The 10563-nt window shown below is 48.3% G+C and overlaps 1 pseudogene; it reads right to left on the bottom strand.

Annotated features, from left to right (window-relative positions):
* Positions 1-2744: 2744 nt before the first annotated feature.
* On the bottom strand, positions 2745-10120 carry LOC117496391 (annotated as a pseudogene).
* Between the last annotated feature and the right edge of the window lie 443 nt (positions 10121-10563).

Genomic DNA, 10563 nt, shown 5'->3' with positions numbered 1-10563 from the left:
CACTTCAGAGACATGTCCTTAGTAACAGCTGGAAGAGAGGGGGGGGGGGGGCTACAAGGATCTGTTTGGGGTTTGGAGCAGGACACTTCAGAGACATGTCCTTAGTAACAGCTGGAAGAGAGGGGGGGGGGGGGGCTACAAGGATCTGTTTGGGGTTTGGAGCAGGACACTTCAGAGACATGTCCTTAGTAACAGCTGGAAGAGAGGGGGGGGGGCTACAAGGATCTGTTTGGGGTTTGGAGGCAGGACACTTCAGAGACATGTCCTTAGTAACAGCTGGAAGAGAGAGGGGGGGGGGGCTACAAGGATCTGTTTGGGGTTAGGAGCAGGACACTTCAGAGACATGTCCTTAGTAACAGCTGGAAGAGAGGGGGGGGGGCTACAAGGATCTGTTTGGGGTTTGGAGCAGGACACTTCAGAGACATGTCCTTAGTAACAGCTGGAAGAGAGGGGGGGGGGGGCTACAAGGATCTGTTTGGGGTTTGGAGCAGGACACTTCAGAGACATGTCCTTAGTAACAGCTGGAAGAGAGGGGGGGGGGGCTACAAGGATCTGTTTGGGGTTTGGAGCAGGACACTTCAGAGACATGTCCTTAGTAACAGCTGGAAGAGAGGGGGGGGGGGGCTACAAGGGTCTGTTTGGGGTCTGGAGCAGGACACTTCAGAGACATGTCCTTAGTAACAGCTGGAAGAGAGGGGGGGGGGGGGCTACAAGGATCTGTTTGGGGTCTTGGAGCAGGACACTTCAGAGACATGTCCTTAGTAACAGCTGGAAGAGAGGGGGGGGGGCTACAAGGATCTGTTTGGGGTTTGGAGCAGGACACTTCAGAGACATGTCCTTAGTAACAGCTGGGAGAGAGGGGGGGGGGGGGCTACAAGGATCTGTTTTGGGGTTTGGAGCAGGACACTTCAGAGACATGTCCTTAGTAACAGCTGGAAGAGAGGGGGGGGGGGGCTACAAGGATCTGTTTGGGGTTTGGAGCAGGACACTTCAGAGACATGTCCTTAGTAACAGCTGGGAAGAGAGGGGGGGGGGGCTACAAGGATCTGTTTGGGGTTTGGAGCAGGACACTTCAGAGACATGTCCTTAGTAACAGCTGGAAGAGAGGGGGGGGGGGCTACAAGGATCTGTTTGGGGTTTGGAGCAGGACACTTCAGAGACATGTCCTTAGTAACAGCTGGAGAGAGAGGGGGGGGGGGCTACAAGGATCTGTTTGGGGTTTGGAGCAGGACACTTCAGAGACATGTCCTTAGTAACAGCTGGGAGAGAGGGGGGGGGGGCTACAAGGATCTGTTTGGGGTTTGGAGCAGGACACTTCAGAGACATGTCCTTAGTAACAGCTGGAAGAGAGGAGAGGGGGGGGGGGCTACAAGGATCTGTTTGGGGTTTGGAGCAGGACACTTCAGAGACATGTCCTTAGTAACAGCTGGGAGAGAGGGGGGGGGGCTACAAGGATCTGTTTGGGGTTTGGAGCAGGACACTTCAGAGACATGTCCCTTAGTAACAGCTGGGAGAGAGGGGGGGGGGGGCTACAAGGATCTGTTTGGGGTTTGGAGCAGGACACTTCAGAGACATGTCCTTAGTAACAGCTGGGAGAGAGGGGGGGGGGGCTACAAGGATCTGTTTGGGGTTTGGAGCAGGACACTTCAGAGACATGTCCTTAGTAACAGCTGGAAGAGAGGGGGGGGGGGCTACAAGGATCTTTTTTGGGGTCTGGAGCAGGACACTTCAGAGACATGTCCTTAGTAACAGCTGGATGAGAGGGGGGGGGGGGGCTACAAGGATCTGTTTGGGGTTTGGAGCAGGACACTTCAGAGACATGTCCTTAGTAACAGCTGGAAGAGAGGGGGGGGGGGGGGCTACAAAGGATCTGTTTGGGGTTTGGAGCAGGACACTTCAGAGACATGTCCTTAGTAACAGCTGGAAGAGGGGGGGGGGGGGGGCTACAAGGATCTGTTTGGGGTTTGGAGCAGGACACTTCAGAGACATGTCCCTTAGTAACAGCTGGAAGAGAGGGGGGGGGGGGGGGGCTACAAGGATCTGTTTGGGGTTTGGAAGCAGGACACTTCAGAGAAATGTCCTTAGTAACAGCTGGAGAGAGGGGGGGGGGGGGGGGCTACAAGGATCTGTTTGGGGTTTGGAGCAGGACACTTCAGAGACATGTCCTTAGTAACAGCTGGAAGAGGGGGGGGGGGGGGCTACAAGGATCTGTTTGGGGTTTGGAGCAGGACCACTTCAGAGACATGTCCTTAGTAACAGCTGGAAGAGAGAGGGGGGGGGGCTACAAGGATCTGTTTGGGGTTTGGAGCAGGACACTTCAGAGACATGTCCTTAGTAACAGCTGGAAGAGAGAGGGGGGGGGCTACAAGGATCTGTTTGGGGTTTGGAGCAGGACACTTCAGAGACATGTCCTTAGTAACAGCTGGAAGAGGGGGGGGGGGGGGGGGGGGCTACAAGGATCTGTTTGGGGTTTGGAGCAGGACACTTCAGAGACATGTCCTTAGTAACAGCTGGAAGAGGGGGGGGGGGGGGGGGGCTACAAGGATCTGTTTGGGGTCTGGAGCAGGACACTTCAGAGACATGTTTTATATATTTGTATATATCTGAGACCTATAATATATGCCTATAGTACAATAGGAGACCTTTAATGAGATGTCAGTGGGCTGTGTCTACTCGCTGGTGCAGCGGCTGTGTCTACTTGCTGGTGCAGCGGCTGTGTCTACTCGCTGGTGCAGCGGCTGTGTCTACTTGCTGGTGCAGCGGCTGTAGTAGCTGAAGATGGTGTTGTCTATCCAGTGGCGGAACTTGGACACGGCCGTGTAGACTCCGGGGTACTGAGCGTCCGCACAGCCGTAGCCCCAGGACACCAGGCCGTAGATCCGGCCCTCGCAGACCAGAGGACCCCCGGAGTCCCCCTGAAACACAGAGGGTCACCTTCTTAGTTTTGTGTGTTTAGTTTCCGGTTTTATTTTGAAATTCTGTTAACCTCAGGTACCCTCAGGTGACCTCAGGTACCCTCAGGTAACCTCAGGTGACCTCAGGTGACCTCAGGTACCCTCAGGTGACCTCAGGTGACCTCAGGTACCCTCAGGTGACCTCAGGTGACCTCAGGTACCCTCAGGTGACCTCAGGTGACCTCAGGTAACCTCAGGTGACCTCAGGTACCCTCAGGTGACCTCAAGTACCCTCAGGTGACCTCAGATGACCTCAGGTGACCTCAGGTACCCTCAGATGACCCCTCACCTGGCAGGCGTCCTTCCCCCCGATGCTGTACCCGGCACAGAGCATGTTCTCCGTGATCCTGCCGTTGAACGACTGGCTGCTGTTGCACATCAGTGAGGAGACGATGGGCAGCCTGACGGTGCGCAGCGTGGAGGGGATCTGCCCCCCGCTGGGGCTGGTGTACCCCCACCCCGACACCCGGCACATGCTGCCCTCAGAGATGGAGGCGCCGTGTCGAGGCAGCAGGGCGATGGAGACGAAGCTGTTCAGGTAGACCGGGGCCTTCAGCTGCAGGGGGCAGGACACAGGGACAGGTGGGGTCAACAGGAGCAGATAGCTATTGTAGCGGACAACATCATATAGAAATAAAACAGATAATAACTTAAAATAACACGGACGCTGAGGCACCAGTTATTCCATCAAATGTCAAATACTAAGAACAGGTTTCCTATGTTTCTTTCCATTAGCCTTTCTCATGGCTTTCCTTCCTGTTGAATCACCCTGGTAAAAAAGCCATGTTCCTCCTGGTGCTCTACTCGCCCACCTGTCTCCAATATATACAATTACACCAGGTGCCCAAACATGCCTTCAAAATAAAAGCATAGAAACTACTTTAATAACAACACTAACTAAGAATACATTTACTATAAACAATATAAACAGCAAGAAAATACATTTTGAAGTGTTAATTATTATAATACGTCATCAAAGATAAGCTAAAGGTGGCTGACGTTGGGCGTGATGACGTTTAGTCGTCTCATTTAGACTATTGTTATCAACCCCCGTTCTTAATATTTACTGACGTATTTGAAGTCGTAGAACAAAGCGTTCAGATCTCTTCATCTTGTGTAAACCACAGACACGGATAACGACCAGAAGCCGCTAAGTTTGTACCTTGATGAGCATGATGTCGCTGTCTGTGTTGGTGCTGTTGTACCCGGGGTGGGGCACCAGGAGCTGGGGCAGGATCTGCTGCTCTGTGCCTTCATAGATGGCCAGAGAATAATCTCCTGCTACTATCATCATGTTCTTCAGCCTGCAGAGACACATACGTACGTTTAGTGCAGGGATAGTCCTTTAACGTATCGATTAAAGTGAATGAAAAGTGTTGATGGAATCATGTTTTTAGCTTCTGAGGACAGAGGGGATCGAGCACCATGAATTTATAGACTGTTTATAACGAGAAGGATGAAAACATGGGAGTGGTTTTATTGGAGCCTAATTCTGTGGCTGTGGTAATCCGTCTTCAACTTTAATGTTGACTGTTAATTAAAGGCAAAAATCACCTTCATTCTTTCCCGTGGCTCATTCTGTAGAGACGAATACGTGTTTAGTGAGAGACTGTATTGAGCTCCAGGGCACATGCCATCGTAGCTGGTGAGAAGTTAAAGGCAATAGAGAAAGATAATTGACTCGTTGCTCTTGTGTGTTTAAGAAGTTGTGATATTCGACTCTATGCAGACGATACTGTGTTATTCGTAGAAGACGTCTCGTGATCGCTGTGACTACAGGCTGATCTTATTGTTGTTGGAATTAGTTTTGATCAAACAAACTTCTACTAAATAAGAAAACCTCTTTACATTTGATGTCTGAATGTTTTAAATCACATCGTATTATCTCTCAGAATGTCTCACAAAACCCTTTTGACTCACGATACTTTAGACATGGTAACTATTAGCTAGTTTGAAGTAAATCCATGTAAATCCATTTGTTTTGATTAATCACAATCACAAGACGTCAGATTTCATTAAATATTCCATATGTGTTGACAGCTCATAGATCCACCTTTCAGTCATCCTATGTTTCCTGCCGGGGTTTTTATGTATTTATTTGGGGGTCTAAAGACAGAGCGTGCTGTTGCTGTATTGATTGTAAAGACCCCTGAGGCGAATGAGTCATTTGTGATATTGGAATTGGAGGAAACGGATCAATGTGTGTTGTTATGCCTTTCCGATTGTTCATTCCCAGAATCTGTTGTGAGAATAAAACCTCTGAAAGATTGAATCCAGTTCTCTCTGAGCAGATGTTTCTGAGGAACCTGGAGGCGTTGTTGTGTCAGGTTCACGCTCAGAGCTCATTGTTCCTGTCATCTGATCCGGGATCATGAGATCCTGTTCCCGCCTGAGCGCTAACACGCAGACACGTCCAGAGTGATCACACGGCAACGGGCTGTCTCACTTTAGTGTCGTGTCGACTTCTTTACAAAGAGTCCCATCAGGACACAAAGGAGAGCAGGGTACTGTGGCCCATCAGGACACAAAGGAGAGCAGGGTACTGTGGCCCACCAGGACACAAAGGAGAGCAGGGTACTGTGGCCCACCAGGACACAAAGGAGAGCAGGGTACTGTGACCCATCAGGACACAAAGGAGAGCAGGGTACTGTGACCCATCAGGACACAAAGGAGAGCAGGGTACTGTGGCCCACCAGGACACAAAGGAGAGCAGGGTACTGTGGCCCATCAGGACACAAAGGAGAGCAGGGTACTGTGGCCCACCAGGACACAAAGGAGAGCAGGGTACTGTGGCCCACCAGGACACAAAGGAGAGCAGGGTACTGTGACACACACAGCTGGGAGACCAGGGGACATTAAAGAGTGACGCACACAGCTGGGAGACCAGGGGAGACTAAAGAGTGACGCACACAGCTGGGAGACCAGGGGACACTAAAGAGTAACACACACAGCTGGAGACCAGGGGACAGTAAAGAGTGACGCACACAGCTGGGAGACCAGGGGACACTAAAGAGTGACGCACACAGCTGGGAGACCAGGGGACACTAAAGAGTGACGCACACAGCTGGGAGACCAGGGGACACTAAAGAGTGACGCACACAGCTGGGAGACCAGGGGACACTAAAGAGTGACGCACACAGCTGGGAGACCAGGGGACACTGAAGAGTGACGCACACAGCTGGGAGACCAGTGGGACACTGAAGAGTGACGCACACAGCTGGGAGACCAGGGGACACTAAAGAGTGACGCACACAGCTGGGAGACCAGGGGACACTGAAGAGTGACGCACACAGCTGGGAGACCAGGGGACACTGAAGAGTGACGCACACAGCTGGGAGACCAGGGGACACTGAAGAGTGACGCACACAGCTGGGAGACCAGGGGACACTAAAGAGTGACGCACACAGCTGGGAGACCAGGGACACTAAAGAGTGACGCACACAGCTGGAGACCAGGGGACACTAAAGAGTGACGCACACAGCTGGGAGACCAGGGGACACTAAAGAGTGACGCACACAGCTGGGAGACCAGGGGACACTAAAGAGTGACGCACACAGCTGGGAGACCAGGGGACACTAAAGAGTGACGCACACAGCTGGGAGACCAGGGGACACTAAAGAGTGACGCACACAGCTGGAGACCAGGGGACACTAAAGAGTGACGCACATGCTGCCATGTCTAAATGCTGCTTGTGTTTTTGCTGAAGAAGTTTCTTCTTGAGGAACATTTGGGTTTTTCTCTCTGCATCCTTTCTGAAGCTGCTTCTCCTGATGGAAGAGTTCTTGGACATTGTAGCATGTATACACCTGTCGGCCACCGTAGAGTAATGAGTAGATGTAAATGATAAATACTGATTGATTACCCGATGTTGCAGTGAGCGGCGGTGAGGACCCAGTGCTTGTTGATCAGCGCCCCCCCCGCACACATGCTGCCTCTGAGTCGTCTGGATGGAAACGATGTAGTTTATCAGGTACGGCACCGGAGCATAGCCTCCCACGATACGAGCGCTCTGACCTGCAGACACAGGGAATACAGAGAGGAATCACAGAGGTTTCAAGGTTTCAAGGTTTCAAGGTTTCAAGGTTTCAACATCAGCTAACACAGCCGCTCATAAAGAAACACTCAGCAGATCAATGGAAACCATCAGAGAGGAACATTGACAGTTTCATCCCAATGAGACCGCTAAACACCTGAACTGTTGAAACAACATCCATAACATTCATCTGCTACTTAGAAATTATTTGTCTATTTTTCTAATATATCATATTCCATTTACTTGCATATAGACTCTTATTGCACTATTTCACTTTTTTAAACAATTTTTGTATTTACTTGCACAATATGTTTCTGTGTATCTGTGTTATTGTGTTGATGTGTGGGAGGAGCCTGTGACCTGAGATTTCCATCGGCATAACTACACTATGTTCGTATGACTAAATAAAGAACCTTGAACCTTGAACCTTGAACCTTGAACCTTTAACCTTGAACCTTGATCCGGAGCGAGGAGACCATCATATTCTGCTGCTCAAGGAACACAAAACGATCCATTGTTAAAAAAGACTCCGTGTGTTACCTTCAAACCCCCAAAGGAAACCCCTTCACTCTTTGTATCCAGCACACAAACATGATGCATTACATGAATGCACATCATGTTCTTTTGTTCACGCTCAACTCTCTGACTGCTTTTGCTCACATGTCTGCTCACATGTCTGCTCACATGTCTGCTCACATGTCTGCTCACATGTCTGCTCACACGTTTCTGTTCGCACCACCAGTGTGTTAGATATCAAGGTTAATGAAAGTGTCTCTGAAGTAGTGCGCATAGATAAGAGTTGATAAAGTGAGAGTCTATCTGTTAAAGGGGACCTATCATGCAAAATGCACTTGTGTACGTCTTTTCTACATGAATATGTGTCCCCGGTGTTCCAGGGAACTCACCAAGTGTCAGAAAACACAACCCTCTCTATTTTCCTCCATACCCAAATCTCTAAAAAAGAGTCTGCAACGGATCTGATCAAAACTGATACAGATTTGAACACTGTCCTGACGTCAGGACGGTGGCGCTACGGCTATTGGGCCAACTCCACCAATCAGGAGGAGACAGCCACGGCCATTGCCGTTCCAAAGCGCTGGAGACGCTGTAGTACATATGCCAGGCCTGTAGGTGGTGCTGTTCTCACTGAATCAGCCCTTGCTAAAACAGAGCTAAAAAAAAGTGCACATTGAGCAAAATGAGGCATGGCTAAAATGCATGATCTGTTTGGTATTTTGAAAAGAAAAAAAGTATAAATATGCCTTATATAGGTATGGTCCTACACTATATTATTATATTATAGCATGATAGGTCCCCTTTAATGAAAGTGTCCCCAACAGGACTTCCTTGTGACTTTACGATGTTTTGGATTCATCATGAGAGACTGAGAGAGCAGTAACGTCCAGGTCTGAAAAGTGAAATGTTAGCTCTGGTGTTATTTTTGCCGCATGCAAATGTCTTTTAAAATCCGATGAACTCAACCCTCTCCCTTTCGGGTGACGTCACCATGGATATTTCCTGATGATGATTTTGGGGTGAAGTGTTCCTTTAACACAGTGTTTGAATCCTGAAGAGCAGGGGTGGACATGTACTCTGTAACTTATTCAACCACCGCACTCATGAGGTTCATGAAAAAAGAGTTGTGATTTATACCAATAATAAGAGCCTTCAGAGTCCCCTGGCTGAGGGCACGTCTCTGAGGAGATCTGTCCTTTCAACATGTAAATAAATCAGACTCGACAGCAGACAATTATTCAGGTTTCATATTCAACATCTGACCCAGAAATTAAAAATCAATGCCGGCTGTCCTGGATACTGAGCCGGGATATAATTAGCAGCAGGGCTACGTGTCAGGAGCCGTAACTCTAGTACACACACACACACACACACACACACACACACACACACACACACACACACACACACACACACACACACACACACACACACACACACACACACACACACACTCAGATTTTATCGGAGTCTCCTTTCACGCGTTATCTTTGTGGAATAATTGCCGTTGCACGAAAGCGGGCGTTGGCTGCGATCTCTTTGTTTTTTGTATTGTTTCTTCTGGTCTGTTGTTCCTCAGGTTTCAGGTTCTTCTGGTGAAAAGACACACTTTTACTGACCTTTACTTTTCAAAAGCTCCTAATCTCACACAGATATCTTTGATATAACTCTGCAGGAGGTTTAACCCTAACCCTGAACCGTTGAGTAGTGTTATCACTGGCTGCTAGGTCACTGTCATCATGCTGATACTTCTTGATTTTTACTTCTTGAATTGCGTGTTTTGGTCTTTTATTTATTATCCAATTCTACTTTTGTATTCCTCTTCATCATCGTTGTCCCTTTCTGATCAATGTTACGAGAAAATCTGCACTTTTTAAAACCAAAACAAAGCTTTTCATCACTTTACAAACGCCAACCTGAATACATCTTCAACATTTCACAAAGATAATAATGCTGTGTCCGTTTTGTTTAATCTGCACCCTTCTGCCCTTCTTATATTTCTGTCAGTGTGATTTGTGATTAAATTCTGTGGCAGCGCGTCTCGGGGGAGAGCCCGTGAAGTGCCTCTGCTGACCCTTCAACAGATAGAGAGTAAGGATGCTAAAACACATTCAGTCCATGTCAATGTATCAACCAAAACATGACAGCATGCATCCAAACCTTCCTCAGCTTCACGGTTCATCAGTTCATTGATTTGTGACAACGAGACAAAACATTTCATTGTTTTCCTTCAGAAATGCCTTTAAAGTTTCCAGCCTTTCTAATCTGGACATCTGCTGCTTCTCTCTGTGATTTCACATCAAACTGAACATCTTTGGAGATTTGAACACATCACTTTGGACTCTTTGGACATTTTCCTAGATTTCTGATCATTTCCACACCGTGTTTAACAGATCAATTGGCTTATATATATATCCATATTACTTATAGACTATTCTGCACTATTATATTCTATTATATTTTATTTACCTCTACAAATGACAATAAAAGCCTTGAATCCTTGAATCCTTGAGCTGTTCCCCAGAGACTCTTTAATGTGAATCAGAATATAGTTGTACTCACAGCGGACGGCCAGGGCGTGCAGCAGGACGCAGAGCAGTAGAGATGGCAGGTCCATGTTCAGCAGCAGCTCACCTGAGTGCAGCTCACCTGAGTGTGATGCTCAGGTTTCTTATACTTTCCGTCTCCTCTGTCACCTCCTCGTCCTGGACGATGTATAATTGAAGCTCCCGGCGGTCTCACCTTAACACCGTTTTACTGGAAGCCCTCAGAGGTGAAGCACCCATTTATCATTTCCTGATGACATGCACAACCCCCCCCCCCCCCACACATTTATTTCATCCTTCCTGGTTGATACGTAACTCTTTAAGGGATATTTTTGTTGGTGAAAGCTTTGACACTTTGTGATGCATCCATGATATTTAATTAGACTCAACATCCGTTTTTAAGCACTAGTACATGTTAAGATGTTTGGCTATCTTGCTGGGTGTTTCCAAACAACTGGAAAGAAAACATCCAGAAGCATGATCATTTGTATATTACAGAAGAGGATTAGGGCTA

The sequence above is a fragment of the Trematomus bernacchii genome, unplaced genomic scaffold (genome assembly GCF_902827165.1).
Source record: "Trematomus bernacchii unplaced genomic scaffold, fTreBer1.1, whole genome shotgun sequence".
Classification (NCBI taxonomy): Eukaryota; Metazoa; Chordata; class Actinopteri; order Perciformes; family Nototheniidae; genus Trematomus; species Trematomus bernacchii.
This window is presented reverse-complemented; position numbering and strand designations above follow the sequence as displayed.